Source organism: Leptodactylus fuscus, chromosome 5 (genome assembly GCF_031893055.1).
Source record: "Leptodactylus fuscus isolate aLepFus1 chromosome 5, aLepFus1.hap2, whole genome shotgun sequence".
NCBI lineage: Eukaryota > Metazoa > Chordata > Amphibia > Anura > Leptodactylidae > Leptodactylus > Leptodactylus fuscus.
In genome coordinates, this window is record NC_134269.1 from 134612078 (window position 1) to 134631162 (window position 19085).

General features: G+C 38.4%; 1 protein-coding gene across 1 annotated transcript in view; it reads left to right on the plus strand.

The window, feature by feature from the left end:
• The window catches only part of IMMP2L (inner mitochondrial membrane peptidase subunit 2), a 739728-nt gene that overhangs the window by 493817 nt on the left and 226826 nt on the right, over window positions 1-19085 (plus strand). The window lies entirely within an intron of this gene.

Consider the following 19085-nt stretch of genomic DNA (forward strand, 5'->3'; position numbering starts at 1 on the left):
TACTATTGTGGCTGGTCATAGACCCCCCCAAAAAAAAAATAAAATAAAAAAAATAAAAATAAAAATAAAAAAATATTATTTTTTGCTTGACTCGAGTATAAGCCGAGGGGGGCTTTTTCAGCACAAAAACTTCATCCTATGAAGAAAGGGGATCTTGGAGGAGTTAGGGGCATAAATATTACAGAGGACAATTGGCTTACCACATAGAAGACCCTCCAAAATAATATAGCGGCCCTCAGGGCCCAAGTGGGATGACGATACCGAGATGGGACAATTGCGGGAGAGCAAGATAGCAACCCCACCTTTTCTACGGGAATTAAAGGCAGAAAAAGAAGTAGGGAAATGATGACGGGTGAAATTAAAATTACAAGTGTAATCAAAATGAGTCGTCTGTAGGAAGACCACATCCACCAAGAGGGACCATAGCTCACGTAGTACTAAGTGCCTCTTGGCATTGGAGCCCAGACCTTTGACATTCAGCATGATACACTTAGCCATAGGGGAGTAAAATAGGGAACACCCACATATAAGTAGAGAAGAGAGCAAAGGCAGATCTCACCCAATCCAAGAGAAGCACGGCTGGCCACAGGGATCTGGCAGACACCAACGAAAGATAATGGACTCTGCAAGTGGGGGGGAGGGGGGAGAAGGGAGGGAAAAACAAAATCTGCTGAGTAAACAGGAAACAGAAATACAAAAAAGGGTAGTAAAAGTATCAAGGACAGGACTAACTGTCCAAGGGCTACAACAGACCGTGACAGAACAACCAAAAGGGTCCAGTAACTAGACCCACAACTGGAAAACGTCCCAGTAATGAGGGGGTGGGACGAGTCTGTCAGTAGGCGGACCAGTGTCAAACCTGGAAAAAAGAACAGAGAGCAAAGAGGGCAGAGGGGAAACGGCCCTCTACCCTGCCTGCTGCCAAATGAAGCAGAGTCAGGAGATCCGAAGAAAAAACCTACTGAGGGAGAGAAAACAAAATTAGTAGTAAAAAGCGCAAGGAAATCAAGTATGCATAACACAATCAAAGAAGGAACCAGAGTCATTGATGATGAGGCACGGGAGACACGTTGATGCCCCTGGATGACACCAGCAGGTGGGGCAGATGCTTCGTCGCCCTTCATTGGGTCCACACCAGCAGCGGGGGGTTGGGTGGGGAGCGGACAGCTCCCAATCAGTCAGATCAGGAGGGGGGGGGCGGCAATATCCAATGTAGAGCAGAAGGACTGCAGGTCCGAGAAAGAGCGTAGGGTAGCTGAACGGCTGTTAGATCTAGCAATCAGAGCACATGGAAAACCCCACCGGTAGGGGATCTGGCTTTCATGCAGAAGTTGGAGAAGTGCTGTAGGAGGTGTTGTTTCTGCAAAGTTATCCAAGAGAGATCCTGGAGAAGCTGAATCTTGGCACCGTCAAAGTCAATTTTACTCATAGCTCTGGCTTTAGATAGAATAGTCTATTTGAGAGCAAAATCATGCACACGACAAATAACTTCTCTTGGGGAAGGACTCGACCCCCTAGGCTGCAAGGCTCTATGCGCACGGTCCAGTTTGATTTTATGGGTAGGAGGCTCCTGGAGGGTAGAATTGAAAATCGCCTCAGGCGAGTCCATTAATTTGGATATTATTTCGCCTGCCTCTATTATCCAGATCTTCCACATGACATTGCAGCTCAATAGACAAATGATGCTGAGAGTAAACCGAGTCCTGTAAGCTAGCAATATAGGCCCGGGTCTGGTCATGGTCATCTTCCAAGGTGTCCACTCGGGTTGCAATGTGGTGGATATCTTGCCTGAGTGCAGAGATCTCAGCACAAATTTCAGTACGGATTTCCCTGCGGCAGGCTTCGGTTACTTCAGCAACCAGGGACCAGGTGAGGAATTGGAGCCATTCTGGAGCAAGGGACGGCTGCAGGATGTCAGCTCCAAGAAAGTGCGAGGCTTGAGAGACAGGCGGAAGTGAATGGGGAGACACAGCTGCATATGAAGACTTAGAGGGGGTAGCACAAATGTCCATCTCTGTTCCCCCTAGTTGCACAGGTGAAGGAGCCCCCAGGAGCTGGAGCTGAGAGGGGGGTGGAGGGGGGATGGGGCCACATGCTCTGAGCTACGGCCAGCAGGATCAGTCATAAGCACTCCTGTGTCAGAAGCATTAATCATTGGCACAAACTGAGCGTCAGGGGCCTGGGAGAGCAGGGGGGGCACAGAAGGGGCAGCACCCATACCTCTAATGCCCTGGGAGGGAGAGAGAGAAGGCGTTGCGGGATCTGCCATTTTGGAGGGGCCGGAGGAAGCCTGGGAACCACCTGCAACAGCACTTCAGGAGGCTACGACACCAGAGCTCGTGAAGGAGGATGGCGGTGAAGCTGCAGAATCCGGCACTCCACGAGTGGTGGCAGCGGGACATTGGGCTGCGGAGAAGGTGGCAGGGAGCAGCGCCGGAGGTGCCGGCATGGCCTGCAAAGATGGACACTGCCGCGCTGTGGACCGCGTGGAACCCGGAGCGGGGACTAGGTAGGTGGAGATGCCAGCTTGTCCAGGGCTTAGGGAGGAAACCAGAGCCTGGGAGGAAGCTGCAGAGGAGGTGTTCTTCCTCATGGAGGACAGTTTGGAGCTCATTCAAGCTAATTTATAGTAGACAGGGCAGGAGCAGCTCTGATACACGTCCTACTCCATCCAGATGCAGGCCACGCCCCCAAATGAATAAGTTTTATGACTGACCACCAGGAAACCATCCCCTATCCAGTTATCCAGTTTCTCTGGGGAATAGGACGGAGACCCGGTGAACTGACACAAGGACGCACAGGGGTGCAAGTGTGAAGTCCCTTTTTAGAAGACAAATATGTTGCATTTGGAATAAATCCTCCTATTATAAGGTTTTGGGGATTTTTTTTGTTTAGGTGTGCTACCTAGTTTTTCATACATTTATTTGGGATTTTGTCACTGGATCCTGGAGGCTTGGGCCATTACCCATTAAGTGTCTTTATACAGTGCTTCTCTGGATGAGTTTGTACAGATATATATGTATATGTATATATAGATAAACATCAATTGGTTGGCACAGCAAACAAGGTTTCTGGAAATTGTTTTCTTTCCAATCCACGGTACAATTTACTGTCGCTTTGTGAGGGGCCACAGATTATACAGATGTGATTTTCCTCACCTGGTCTCTTGGCTGGATGTGTCCAGATATATTTATCACAAATGAAACAGCTTTTCTGTTAATAATAACAATAATACAGAGAATATTCTACTTATAAACAAATAATTCCTTAAATATGTTTTCCACTTGAACATAAAACTAGCCTTTGATTCAAACTGAGAGCAATTTATAATAAAATTTAAAGAAAATTTGTCACCAAGCACAAAATACTAAATGACATTCTTCATTTGCTTCTCGCTGTGCCCATGAACAATTTAGCATTTTGTTTTTCTAAAATACATCTGCCTACAAATGGTGCTGGAAGATTTTATGTGATTTATCTCTTATGGGCGTTAACCTTTTTCTTTGACTTAGAAATGCAAATGAATCCACTTGGAGAATAAGAGCTAATTCACATACGATCTTCCAGGGCGACATCTTTTGAATTGGTGGACTAATATTAAAAAAAAAAAAAAAAAAAAAAAAGACAATTTGTTCAGGGGCACAGCAGCAATGATATGGGGATGTCATTTGACATTTTGTATTTGGTGACAGATGTTCCTTAAGTTTTATGATCCCTCAAAACACCAGTATGACTGCAAGTCTTGCTCGCAGTTTTTTGTACAACCGTGAAAATGAAGCCTGTAAGAAAGTCGCACAAATGCACTTTTTCTTCAAATCAACCTATTCTGAATTTTTTCCAGCTTCCCAGTACATTGTACAGAATAATTCATGGTAATATCATGAAGAAAAATTGGTCCTGCAAACATTAAGACCTCCTATGGCTCTGAGACCGGAAAAATAAAAAAATTGTGGGGTTTGGAAGGGGGGGGAGTCAAAAACGAAAATAGAAAAATGCCCGTGGCGGGAAGGAGTTAAATGACAAACTGATCTTTGTTGTATTGACATATTTTGCTCCACTTCTTCAGTTAGGGAGCCTTCACACGGAGTTTACGCTCCGCTCATTCTGAATGTAAACTCGTGAGCGGCGTTAAAACAGATCCCATTGATTTCTATGGGTGCTGACATACGCACGCTACTCATTGAAATCAATGGGAGGCTTTTTTACCTATTGTTTTCAATGAGATACGCACGTATGCCGGCACCCATAGAAATCAATGGGATCTGTTTTAACGCCGCTCATTCTGAACAAGTTTACGTTCAGAATCAGTGGAACTTAAACTCCGTGTGAAGGCTCCCTTAGGCTATGGTTGCAGTATGACTAGTCACACATCTACAAATGTACTAAATGGTACGATTGTTATGTATCTCAAGTTGCATCTTATTTTTTTCTGCTTCAATAGAAATAAATAGAAAAAATCTCACATCCCATTTTATCCAAAAGCAATGGTTGTGCAACTGTCATCAACTTCTGTGCATCTACATTGCAGAAGTTCTAGTAGTTGGGACAACTCCGCTCATATACAGTATTTGGAAGTCTGTGTTTTACAGAGTTGTGCTAAAGTTATATTGCAGCATTTGCAAATGGCCAGTATAAAAGAACAAACTATTTATTTAATCTGGATCAACACTGTAGGGATTGTAGGGTTATAGGTTGGACTTGATGGACTGATGTCTATATCCAACCTCATCTACTATGTAACTATGTAATATATAATCCTGATAATTTACCAATAAAAGGAGATCTAAAACATGCTATGATTCTTGATGAATAGATTTCATGGTTTTCTGTCTGCTACTCCCAGTGATTGAATTATAACTCAGTGTCTTTTGGAATGTAATTTCCAACTTCCAGATATTTTAATTAAAAGGCTTTAAATAATGCAGAATATTTCAATGTATTTACTTTTTATTGTCTGGATTTAATTTGAAAATTGGGATGTGCCACTAAATCCCAGGCTATGCTAATTTGCTATTTATATGTGAGCTGACAATATAAATTCTGTTTTAATGTGCTTCTTTTAATTTATGTTTGCAGAAATTATAACTTAATTCTCAATGCTATTAGCATATGCATCCAGAAGTGGTCCCTTCACTTTCAATTTAATTGGTACTGATAACAAAAACCTAATGACACAGGCAATAAAATAATTATGTTTTATGGTATATAAGTAATTGAGAAAGAACAAGGGCCTAAGATGTTTTGTGGAAGATACTATTTACTTACTTGTTGATTCAAGCAAATAAGTTTCTAACACACATCTATCCTTATAATATAATATACCATATATATATATATATATATATATATATATATATATATATATATATATATATATATATATTTACTATATAAAATGAGCTAACACCCTTTCAATTGCTCTACTCCATTGCTGAACTCATTCTTTTCCTATAACTTTCGTCTCCATGTTAGCCCTTCCATTGACTGCATATTGACTATAGAGTACATTTCAATAGACTTACAGTAACATATTATACAAAGCTCTGAATAATCTTTAGATACCAGTTTAAATAGACCATCTACTATACTATTTACTATATTATTACACAAGATATTCTTGTCTCTTCTATTTCTACAATATTTTCATCTCAATGGCTTTCTCCAAATGGAATGTCCATATACATACTGTAAGTTTTAATAATCTTCATTTCAGTCAATTCCTGGCTCTAACCTTTCATTATCCAACACAACATGTTGTTATTACATGAACAGGGAAAATTTAGTACAGTAAAAAATAGAGCATATATGTATTAAAGTAAAACCAAACATTATACATACGTTTTAAAGTAGATATTGGAAATGTGGGCATAGTCATATGTCAAAATGACACAATGTCAGCTCAGAAATACAGCCATACAGAGTACAGCATTCGGCCAATCAACACTGGTTCTGCCGGAGGCTCGTCTGTGAGGAGGCGGAGTCTAATATCGGACCAGAATGTAGACTGTTGTGGACCGATCTTAGACTCTGCCTCCACCAGTAGAACCAGCGTTGATTGGCCGAATGCTATACTCTGTATGGCATTCGGCCAATCAACGCTGGTCAATGCATTCCTATGCCGAGTTGTAGCAGAGCTGGCTGTGCGCTCAGCTTGGTAACTCCGAAGATGCAGTCGAGCTCAGCGCACGGCCAGCACTGCTACATCAGAGATGAAGCAGAGCTGGCCGTGCATTCAGCTCAGCTACTCTGGAGATACAGTCGAGCTCAACACACGGCCAGCACTGCTACATTTGAGATGCAGCAGAGCTGAGTGTGCAGCAGGGTTCAACGCACACTCAGCACTGCTACATCTCAGATGCAGCAGAGCTCAATGTGTGTTGAACCCTGCTGCACACTCAGCTCTGCTGCATCTCAGATGTAGCAGTGCTGAGTGTGCGCTGAACCCTGCTGCACCTCTGTGTGAGCTGAGCTCTGCTGCTTCTCTGTGTATCAGAGCTGTCTGCACTGCTACATCTGAGACTCCGCCTCCTCCAGCAGAACCAGCGTTGATTGGCCGAATACTGTACTCTATATGGCATTTGGCCAATCAACGCTGGTCAATGCATTCCTATGGGAAAAAGTCAGCTCGCGCATATCGCAAGCTGACAGGGATCCCGACCAAATAGAGCCCCAAAGAGCTGGGTGAGTGACATTCCCACATAAATAAAGGTAATCCCTAGCTAACCCTGCCTGTACATCTATCCCTGTCTCACAGTCACATAGTTCACAGTCTCAAATTAATTGAATGTTAAATCCACCATTCGTATAAATTGGAGGTCACCTGATTTAGCCAGCCAATTACTTTTTCCAATTTTTTTCAATGCCTCCGTTGTCGTAGTTCCTGTCCCACCCCCCCTGTGCAGTTATTGGTGCAAAAAAAGTGCCAGGGAAGGTGGGAGGGGATTTTTACTGTGTTTGCCTCGTGGTATTCGATTCCAATAGAATACTCCGAACGGCCTGATATTCGATCAAATATGTATTCGAACAGTGTTCGCTCATCTCTAATTAAGAGCTACCAGTCTACTAAAACCTGCAACCATAACTGGGCTGCAGCTCCAATGTATTAATGACAGTTGACAAAAACAGTTTTTAGTACATTAGAAATGGGAGATCAGTAGTCCAAATGAACTTTGAAAAAGAAGGATCTACAGAGTTTATGCTCATGGAGATCTAAGTCCACTGTATAGGGCTTGAAAACCCCTTTAGGCTAAAGCCCACATTGTGGAAACAGCGTTTTTTGTTGCAGATTTTGCTGCTTTTTGAGCCAACGTCAGGAGTCCTTTCTCCACTGTATTGTTGCTTTTACAGCTGAAACTGCACTTGTATTTTATTGTGTACTACATTATAGTAAAATAATGGTGCAATACAAATAATAAGAATGTTATTACTTGTTTACTCTTAAAAAACCAATAATGGTCTGCAACTGTGATGGGATACTTGAAAAAGGCAATGAGCAACTGTTCACTAATATAGTACATGGGCATTTTTAACTTACAGTGCTCTATAAAGTGATATGGCCACCAAATTCATGTGATAAGAGTAAAACAAGTTAAAAGGGTTTGAGATTGGTGGGTTTCCAACTTCCAGGTATTAATACATGTCTAATGGGAGTTTGTGTAAAGACTGAACAAAGAATTGTGGTTTAATATTTACAACATGGAATTATACTTTGGTTCCTTTTTAAAAATTCAATAAAGAAATCAATTTAAAAAAAAAAAAAAGAAAAGAGAAAGCAGCATTCAGAACAGCATTGTGGCCTCTTTAATACCTACCAAGCACATCATCGTACATTGCTTAGCGGCTGTGCTTCATTGAAACGGTACTGAACTGCAGGTCATGTAACCAATGAAAATTCTGTATAAAATTATGGCCCATGCAGTGAAGCCACACTCACAATAGAGCTGCTGACATATCATTCTGATGATCTGTGGGTAACAACATATGGTTTCTAACATAGAAGTTAGTATTACCTAGAAAATATACTAGAAAACATGATAAAACAACTTTTAGGAGACAATAAATCAACCAAAATATTAAAAGATGTTGTTTTTGTATGTTCAAAAATAACTACAATGGCTTATCGCCAATATATTAATATATCAGTTGGGAGTTGGTACTAGTGTGTGTGATCACACACCACTACAAAACATGGTAATGGCTGTAGAAATGAAACCTGATATCTAAATTGCCCCTCAATTTAGGGACAGCACAATTCAGTCTTGGAACAAATGCACAGGACTGCCCAACAGGTTATCCCCCCACGGATGAGGCTACTTGCCTAATGCCACATTGGCATCCCTAGGAGGCTACATAAGGTTTAGTCACTATCCAAGACATACAGTATGGTGCTGAGATCCCATACAACTGAAGCAACCCTATGCGTTTCTCTATAACTTATGCTGGGTCATTAGGGGTTAAGTCAAAATACAGCATCCACTGCATAAGATGTGTAAAAGACCAAAATAACACAATACATTGGTGGTTCAACATGGCCGCTGCTGATAACATTACCAGCGGTGGTGTAAAGCTAGATTAGACACTTGGGAAATCTGGTGCAGTTTAAGACTGTCTAGTCTAACGTTGCATTGTCTATAAGTTAGTTAGTTTCAGACAGTGTGTCCGTTACTACAACTTGTTCATTCCAGCAAATACAATTGTACTCATAGAGACATACCACACAGTGGAGTGGGTACAACATAATTAAAAGTGAAAATTGGCTTTCAGTCCAACTTGGCAGTCCTTGGGCTATGATTGTTTTCTCTGTACTCAATATAAAATAAGACAGTATTAAAAATGCAAGATTATATATTGCGTGCTGAAAGTTGGTAAAATTGTCTAGAGCAGAATGTCATTCACTACATGAATAATTAACACAGCATACTGAAGTAAGTTTATGGAGAAGCGGAAGATATTGCACACTATAACATAAAAGGCAGAGCAGAGTATGAAATGATAAATCTGATAATAAAGAATACAATAAATAAAGCAGTCACTTCTTGGAGAAAGCTACTACATCTATCGATGTTGTCTTTGTTCCCTGTATATGCTTGATAAGTAAATACATTGAAATGCCGTCTGTTTATATCATGTGGATGGAAATCTGCTAATTTTAAGACACTGTCATCTATAAAATTATAATGGCACAGAAGTCATATAACTCATTTTCTAAAGCTTTTCTCATATACTTGAGCAGAACACATCCAGCCTTCTATGAAAGACCAGTTTACATGATGCTTCGGTAAATGTACAATTACTCATCTCTACTTCAGCTGCTTATTGATGTAGCGCCATTGCAAAGCAGAACAACTTATGTTGCTTTGAATCCAATAAATCCAGAGTAATCCAATTCTTTTTACCTGCCATGTACATGTTGACAAATGCATTAAATGCCATAAAAAACTTTCACTGTCGTCTTTTCCCACAGTTTACTATACACTAATACCTTGGACCATAACCTTTTTATATTTCCATCAACATAGCCTTATGAGGGATTGTTCTTTTGCAAGAAAAATTGTATTTTTAATAGCACTATTTAAGAGTATATGTAATGTACTAAAAATGTTTATAATTTTATTTTGAAGGGAATTTCAGAAAAACACAATTAGGCCGGGGCCCCACGGCTGGAAACCCCATGATAAAAATCGCATTGTTATACAGTAACTGAAAAGTGGATGGGATTCATGCAAATCCCATGCCCACTATGTGCTTAAAACTGCGGCGTGGACACACTGTGATTTCCAAAACTGGTGTGGTCTTGTAAATCGTAGCATGTCAATTATATCTACGGAAAAGCCAGCGGCTTCCCCATAGATATAATTATAACAAAGTCCGCAGAGGAAAACTCTGTGAACTTTCTGTTCAAAGCATTGCTGGAAGAAAAGCGATGCATACCCGCCAAGGTTTTTCCCGCAGCACTTTTCCACGATTCATCATGTGGGGCCTTAGCCTTATATAGTTTTGGGGGTTTCTTTTTTACTGCATTCATTGAGTAGGCAGAATGAGGAAGATTTAAGATGCTTGGCGTTCCTAGCGCCAGTTTCCATAGCCCCAGAACTGGGCAAATGGTGCATCTCATATATGATAAGGCAAATGCCTGTTTATAAATGACACATACGCACCGCCCGGTTGTGCACCTGGGGGGAAATATAGCATCCCCTCAAATTATGCCCCTGCATGCAGACTTGAATTATGATCACCCATGTACAGTCCTATGAAAAAGTTTGGGCACCCCTATTAATCTTAATCATTTTTAGTTCTAAATATTTTGGTATTTGCAACAGCCATTTCAGTTTGATATATCTAATAACTGATGGACACAGTAATATTTCAGGATTGAAATGAGGTTTATTGTACTAACAGAAAATGTGCAATATGCATTAAACCAAAATTTGACCGGTGCAAAAGTATGGGCACCTCAACAGAAAAGTGACATTAATATTTAGTAGATCCTCCTTTTGCAAAGATAACAGCCTCTAGTCGCTTCCTGTAGCTTTTAATCAGTTCCTGGATCCTGGATAAAGGTATTTTGGACAAACAATTCAAGTTCAGTTAAGTTAGATGGTCGCCGAGCATGGACAGCCCGCTTCAAATCATCCCACAGATGTTCAATGATATTCAGGTCTGGGGACTGGGATGGCCATTCCAGAACATTGTAATTGTTCCTCTGCATCAATGCCTGAGGATTTGGAGCGGTGTTTTGGATCATTGTCTTGCTGAAATATCCATCCCCGGCGTAACTTCAACTTCGTCACTGATTCTTGAACATTATTCTCAAGAATCTGCTGATACTGAGTGGAATCCATGCGACTCTCAACTTTAACAAGATTCCCGATGCCGGCATTGGCCACACAGCCCCAAAGCATGATGGAACCTCCACCAAATTTTACAGTGGGTAGCATGTGTTTTTCTTGGAATGCTGTTTCTTTTTGGACGCCATGCATAACGCCTTTTTTTTATAACCAAACAACTCAATTTTTGTTTCCAAAATGAAGCTGCCTTGTCCAAATGTGCTTTTTCATACCTCAGGCAACTCTATTTGTGGCGTACGTGCAGAAACGGCTTCTTTCTCATCACTCTCCCATACAGCTTCTATTTGTGCAAAGTGCGCTGTATAGTTGACCGATGCACAGTGACACCATCTGCAGCAAGATGATGCTGCAGCTCTTTGGAGGTGGTCTGTGGATTGTCCTTGACTGTTCTCACCATTCTTCTTCTCTGCCTTTCTGATATTTTTCTTGGCCTGCCACTTCTGGGCTTAACAAGAACTGTCCCTGTGGTCTTCCATTTCCTTACTATGTTCCTCACAGTGAAAACTGACAGGTTAAATCTCTGAGACAACGTTTTGTATCCTTCCCCTGAACAACTATGTTGAACAATCTTTGTTTTCAGATCATTTGAGAGCGGGCTGTCCATGCTCGGCGACCATCAAACTTAACTGAACTTGAATTGTTTTGTAGAAAGAAATGGTCCAAAATACCTTCATCCAGGATCCAGGAACTGATTAAAAGCTACAGGAAGCGACTAGAGGCTGTTATCTTTGCAAAAGGAGGATCTACTAAATATTAATGTCACTTTTCTGTTGAGGTGCCCATATTTTTGCACCGGCCAAATTTTGGTTTAATGCATATTGCGCATTTTCTGTTAGTACAATAAACCTCATTTCAATCCTGAAATATTACTGTGTCCATCAGTTATTAGATATATCAAACTAAAATGGCTGTTGCAAACACCAAAATATTTAGAACTAAAAATGATTAAGATTAATAGGGGTGCCCAAACTTTTTCATAGGACTGTATATGGGGCATTCAGAACCAATTGAATGGCCACTTTAAGAACTGAAATCCTGTGCGATGGTTCATCTTCGTTGCTTTTGTAGGGGTGATGTTTATATATATATATATATATATATATATATATATATATATATATTTTTGTAAAACGATTTTGTGCAGTACATGCGCTCAGTCTTTCACAGTGTCATGTAGTTATTTTTTGGGATTTGTTCTTGAATTGAGTTTAAATAGAATCCTCAGTTAACCTTATCTCTTGTAACATGAAAAGCTTTCCAGAGCAAGTGCTTGTGACAAAATAGTATATTGTAATAATTTTCTTACAGTTGTGCCAATAGTTCTGTGTCAACAACTTCAAAGAACGTTCTTATTGATGTACTTGTTTACATAGAAATTACAAAAAAATAAAATAGTAGTGTGTTTATTGTAGCTAAAAGCAAATATACAGAGATGCCAGGCTGTATTTGCTCTGTATTGATCGACAATTCAATATTTCAATAAAACAGAGACAGTTTGAAATTGTAACACAAATTATACAGATTTTTTTTTAGGAAGCCCTAGATATAGTGCCCACATTTGCAAGGTTGTAGTACTGATGATAAGCAAGATTAATTGAAAAAAATGGAATATTAAAATTTATTCCCACCACAATTCCATGGGTTCTAGGCTCATACATATGGAAGGGATTTACTTAGAAAAACTATGTAAATGTTTATGCAGATGTGGAAAAGGCAGGAAAATAAGAATACTAAAAAAAAATCAAAGTAACAGTGCTAATAGTTTATTTTTCGAAATTAACAAAAATTATTGCATGAACAAAAGAGAAATCTAAGTTAAATAATATTTGGTGTGAGTTCTGGAAATGATAATATGGACCCCACAAAGTGCCAATCTCATCATCCAGTCTGTCTCAGATTATTGGAGAAAGGATTTCGTCAAACCTACATCAATAGAAAATCTGTGTTTAGTTTTTCAAGAAGTTTAGACAATGTCCATGCTGAATTCCTTCAAAAACTGTGCGCATGTGTATTTGGAAGAGTTGCTGCATTTTTTGAAATATCTTTTTTATGGGAGATATTCTGTGACGTTTTATTTTAGATTTGATATTTGGGATATTAATACTTCATTACTTACAAATTAATTATATACAATAAGGAATTCTGACCATCAGGATTCTTGAGTGCAGACTAGTACATTTGACTTTTAGAATTTTGTCCGTGTGAGGTCAGATCTAGCTATTGCACGTGATTCCATTGCAGCGGATCATTTTTTGTGTAGTTTATTACTTTTTCTTCACCTGGCTAAAAGCATTGCAATGCACTATACTACGTGTACATTCTATCAAAATAATTGTAATTTTAATTTAGCTACTAATATATCAGGGCTAATGGATCGTGCACATGTGAATTCCTTATAACTACACATGGAGGGCACACAAGTCTATATTAGATTTAGATAATGCACCTGTATCTAATGCTCCAATAATGTCTCCAACAATTGGACTCATTAAGTTAGCTAATGTTCCATGGTGATCTGTGCTTGGTTTAGTACAACCAGATGAGGTCCAGAGTATTGGTGCCATAAAATGGACACACGTATTACAGATAAATTAAACCAGTTTGGAGCAACATGCTTTGTTTTGTATTACGGGTTTTTTTTTTTTTTTTAAATCTTATTTACAGATAAATCTATGGGGGGGGGGGGGACATTATTGTGCTTCTTTAGAAACATGAAGGCTTATGAAGGTAGAGGATAGGTTTTAGTGTACTATGGGTGACAAATCAAGCTTTTAACTAAATAAAGTGGTTGTACTGTATTATGAATATAAATACTCACTAAATTATTACTTATATAAGGTATGTACATTTGCCACTGGAAGCTATTGCCATCAAAAGGATTTATGCTTACGCTAGGTTCAAACTAGCGCTCGGGGCCCTGTTCTGTGGTTTCCATCTTCTGCATGCAGAAACCTGTCAGACCGGGTCCGGCCGTGAGCGGCGGTGAGCGTTTTATGGTCTCCGCCGCAAAACTTTTTTTTTTTAAATCGGACACAGAGTACTGCATGTCCGACTGTGTGTCCGATTTAAAAAAAAAACGGTTTTGCGGCGGAAAGCATAAAACGCTCACCAGCGCTCATGGCCGGACAGCTTTCTCACCCATTCAATTGAATGGGTATGAAAGAGTCCTGCAGGTTTCCGTCTCCTGCCTCTGTTTTGTGCAGGAAACGGAAACCTGCAGAACGGAGATCGGGCGCAGATGTGAACGAGCCCTTACATGTATAGATTATCACACTCCTTTGTGTGGATGTAAGGGACAGTTTTACTGTATGGACAAAAGGACAGGTAAGGGAGAATATATATGTACAAAAAGATATATTGATAAATTGACCTGTAATTTAATAATATAGAGCATTTTCTTATTCCCATACAATCAAAATGTAGTGGATGTGATGGAAGATTATTGTAGATAAATCACTTATTGCTATACAGCATCTAACACTAGTACTGTTTGTATATGATCATGTATAAAACTTCCTAAAATTCCTTCCCTTAAACATTGGGTTCCCATTCCCATGGTCGTCTTTAACCAATAATTGTTACCTAGCATATATGCAAATACACATTTTTCAAAATGTATATTGTAGTATAGCATCTATAAACTCAGCATTTCAGTGAAAATAGACATGCAGGTGTTTAATGAATGTACTTATTCACAAATGTCTAGATTTAAAGATTCGCAGGAAGATGCAGCTGCTAGGTTGACAATATGTGCAAAAAAAAAATCAAATAATATTTCTATGGTTTAAGTGATTTATTGTGAATAAACCTAAGTTTCTGAATATGTGACTATTCAATGAAATTCCTTGGAAGCATTACTCATTTTTGCATAGCTGAGCAGATCTAAGAAGACTTCCTTCAAAATGAAAAATGTGCATCTGGCAAGCACCTTTTTTGCATTTCTGTACCTTACATGTCTGCTCCTTCTGTATGTCGGCCTTGAATTTAATTTCAAAGTAATTACATCTCTTTAGCTTTGCGTTATTACAGCAATGCACCAACCTCAGCAATTTAATAGTGTACCTTGAAAGCGGTTTTGTGGCTTGGCTGTAAATATGATCATATTCTAAAAATAAGAACCCTTAGACTTGCCTCTACAAAGAAAAGATGATGAACTTGTTACTGATTAATGGTTCTATATTAAGAGCTAAATCTGTCATTCATCGTGATGTGTGCAGTTTACAAGGTGAAAGAGGAAAAAGAGGTATATATATTACTTTGAGGCATTTACAGATGGGTCTACCCTTAACTGATCTCCATTTTGGTTAAAGACTACAATTTCTCATAAAGCCGATTTAGCAAAATTTCCCACATGTTAACTAGAGACCTCAAAGTAATGTGTATATAAACCTATTTTTCTTTTTCACTTTGAGTGACAGATTTAGCTCTTTATTATAAAACCATTAATCAGTAACACCTTCTTCTTTATAGAAGCAACACTAAGAGTTCCTATTTTAAGAATATCATCATATTTACAGCACAGCCACAAAACCACCTTTAAGATATACCATAAAGGCTGTAATTTACACCCCCATACACTGGGTGGTCACACATAATCACATGTATAGAATAGTTTGCATCACTTTGGGATAACATCATGAGATCCACAGCTGCTTACCTTACGCAGAGAAGTAAGATGCCTAAAATGTCCAGGATGACAGTAAATGATCATGTCTATAGCTCCCTAAGTGGTTTGTGTAAAAAAAAAAAAAAAATTCTACCTTTTTTTAAAAACTTTTGTACAGTTTTCAACACTTCCCCAAGACTGGAAAGGGCCAGGCCATCAGCCACATTAGTCATCATTTATGCCATTTATTTTAATTATGGCATTTATTTTAATATTACTATAATTTATATAAATATTTTGGGGCTTACCATGGTTATGGTGATATGTCCCCATACTCCCCAGGTTGCCCCCATAGTGTCATGCCCAGACCCCCCTGTATCACGTCCTCACCCCAGGTTACACCATAACAAAAAAAAATTTTTTTTAAATAATATAATATTAAAAATGTACAATAAAAATGGTAGCAATAGACATCGTATTTTGGAGACTCTAAACGGCTTCTTTTCTCAAGTCTATGAAACCATCTGAATGCTGACTTGATAAAGATATCCAAGTGATTACAGGAAGGGATCTAGTTCACATTCAATCAAACAAATGTCTATCAACGGAGCTGCATAAGGAAAAAATCCTCAACAATTAGCTCTTAGTATGACCAATAAAAAAGATATATTTACACTGCCACACCACCACAATACAAAGACCGCAATACTCAATACACCATCACAATAAAAAGATATGTTTACACCAACAATATAGTAGCATATATAAAGCGTCCATGTAAAAATATCCAAATGGGATGAGCAGCACTTCACACTTTCTTCCATTGATATGGTGAGAGGTTTATCTTTGGAATTTCATGACGTTTTCCTTTATTCTTTCTTGCTTTTTACCTCTAGAATTACTAAATTGTCTGATGTTGTAATAGAGCCTAATTTACATAAACACTAATAGGGTTGTCTATAACTTTGGAATGGGTCAATGGATTGGTATTAATAAAACACCAAACACTCACATTAGATGAGGTATGATATTGGGCTTTTGAGATCTGGCGACATGTCCTCATTAATTTCTATAATGTTTGTGCTGAAAAGCAGAGCTAAGTCAAATTGAGACCATGTAGTAACTAGGATTAAGCAGTTCGTTCTCTCCTTATACAAGAAATGTGTATGTTCAGAGAAGGATAAAAGAAATAATTCATGGCATGATCAATGGAAAAGTGTCTACCTATAGAGCATTACTCTGACATTTGATGCTAAAGCTTGTTCATTTAAATGAGTGAAGGCTTCATTCCAATACCTTTAATTTAACACTTTAATTAAATTACTTTACCTAATCTTACATTAAGGTCCTTTGGAAGGAGCATAATTTATAAATGAAAGGTTTCCCTGGAGTACTTTGATAAATCAAAGGTTTAAATGTACAATTATATTATTATTGGCAAAAAGTGACCATTCAGTGATTGAATATGCCCGACTTTGATTTAAGTTGATGCTCATTGAAGGTCATTACTGTTATTGCTGAGTGGGTGTGAATTAATACTGAGGTCAGTAATTACCTTACATTGTATACATGCTGATCAAAAGATAGTGAGTATAAATGGAGCTCGAAAACTCCTCCAATGGGTGGCTTTAAAGGACAATTATTTTTGTGTCTGTTAAAAATACTTCAGTGTAAGCGCCACTCCATGTGTGAAGTTCCAAAAATGGCATACAAAATGTATATATTACAGTATATAGTTGTAATTGAGAACACACCTTTCAGAAACAATAGTTATCATATTATGTAATACAAGATTATAAATAACTTTGACTTAGCCCCTTCTTGTAAGTGTCTAGGTGCCAGTAGGCAGATTGTAATTTCTAAACACATCTGTGTGCATGTACACTATGGATCTATGAAAAACCGAATAGATGGTACATGGATGACATCCAGACCCAGGCACATGAATGAATGAATGAATTAATTAATTATAATTAATTAATGGTGAATGAATGTAAAGCATTGTTGAAAAGGAATATGAGTTGCCTTGAGTTTTTTGGATTTGGCTCACGGCCTCCACACAGTTAAGGGGATATTGTCACTCCTTAGGGAGAGACCACCATATAGGTGTGTGGAGACTTATTAAGCCTTTAGCACTCCACTTTGCAAGGGATCATGGGAAGAATATGCAAATCTGTCATCCATGATGTAATTGGGAAGTCAGGTGCCTTCCTAATTACATAATGGAAGACAGATTTGCCTATTCTTCCCATGGCCTCCACACAGTCATGTACATTGGGTCTTAGTGAAGTGTACACTCTTTTAGGGAGTAAATATTTTACCTTTTACGCAAAAAAAAAAAAAAAAAAAAATAGTAAGGTAACTAGTCTAATACTACAGTAGAGTATTATGGTTATGTCAGAGACTATACATCAGGTCTGTACTACTGAATCCCTGGAGCGTTTATGTGCCGCCAACTGATGCTATTTTTTTTTACTACAGATGTGACCACTGTTAACTGGTCTCCAATTATGTGCAGTATTCCAATTCATTTTGATATTAATTCAACATAATAGTAGAACATGCCTCCAAAGCCTTGAAAGGCTGCAATTTGCCCCTCCCTCTAAAGGGTAGTCACACAAGTAGGATAGCCACAGCAGCATATCACTTTATGGTTACTTTACAAAACCATGTTATGTTGAGAGAAGCAGCATAATTTATGATACAAAGATATGGACATTCTAGCCAAGATGACAAGTGATTGAGGACACATCTGTTTGTATGTAATTGAAGGATTATTGAAGTACAGTACAATCCCATGTACCTTTAAGAGTTTGCATATAACATAGAATTGTAATGTAGCTGTACACGAGGCATTTATATCTTTATTACCTGTGGAGAGCTGGAGGTATACCAGTTTATATAGTATATTTTGTTTTCAAAAACAACAACATAAAATAATAAATACAATTTTATGTTTTTTTTACATGCTGTAACAAAACTATGTTGATGAAAACCCATTATTGTTCATGTCTACCATACACAGATGTAAAGCAAGTTAAGTGTTTGGCTATTTTCATATGGCAGTTCATTTCCCATTTTGATTGTTCTCTTGTGGTGTCTAAGCTAAAAAATACCAAATATACCAAAGTTTGCTAAAATATATCACATAGCTGAATACCATTTCATTATACAGTGCCTCAGTAATAAAAATGGTACTATGAATATAATTCATGACTTGTATAACACTTTGTTATTATATACTATAATCCAGATGATGTGAGCTTTAAAGTCTTGAACAAGACATAGTACACCATCTTTGAATTGTATCAGGCCATGCAAAAATCTGATCCTTAAAAGGGCTTACAATTAGGTAAATGCAACCTCAATTGTACAAAAAAGATGCAAATGTTACACTGACCATTTATTTAACAAAAACTAGTTCAATGTGCAGAATCAGTAAGTGAAAAATGAAGTACACACTGGTTTTACACCATATTAGTCAGGTGTTAATAAATTGCCATAGATTAATTGATCTTCAGAAAGTGTGATCACCTCTATAACCGCAGACGTTTTGGCAGTTTGCCGTCTTGAGCATTCATGTGTTAACACAATGCCAAAGAGGCAAGAGATTAGCCATGATCCTAAAGAAG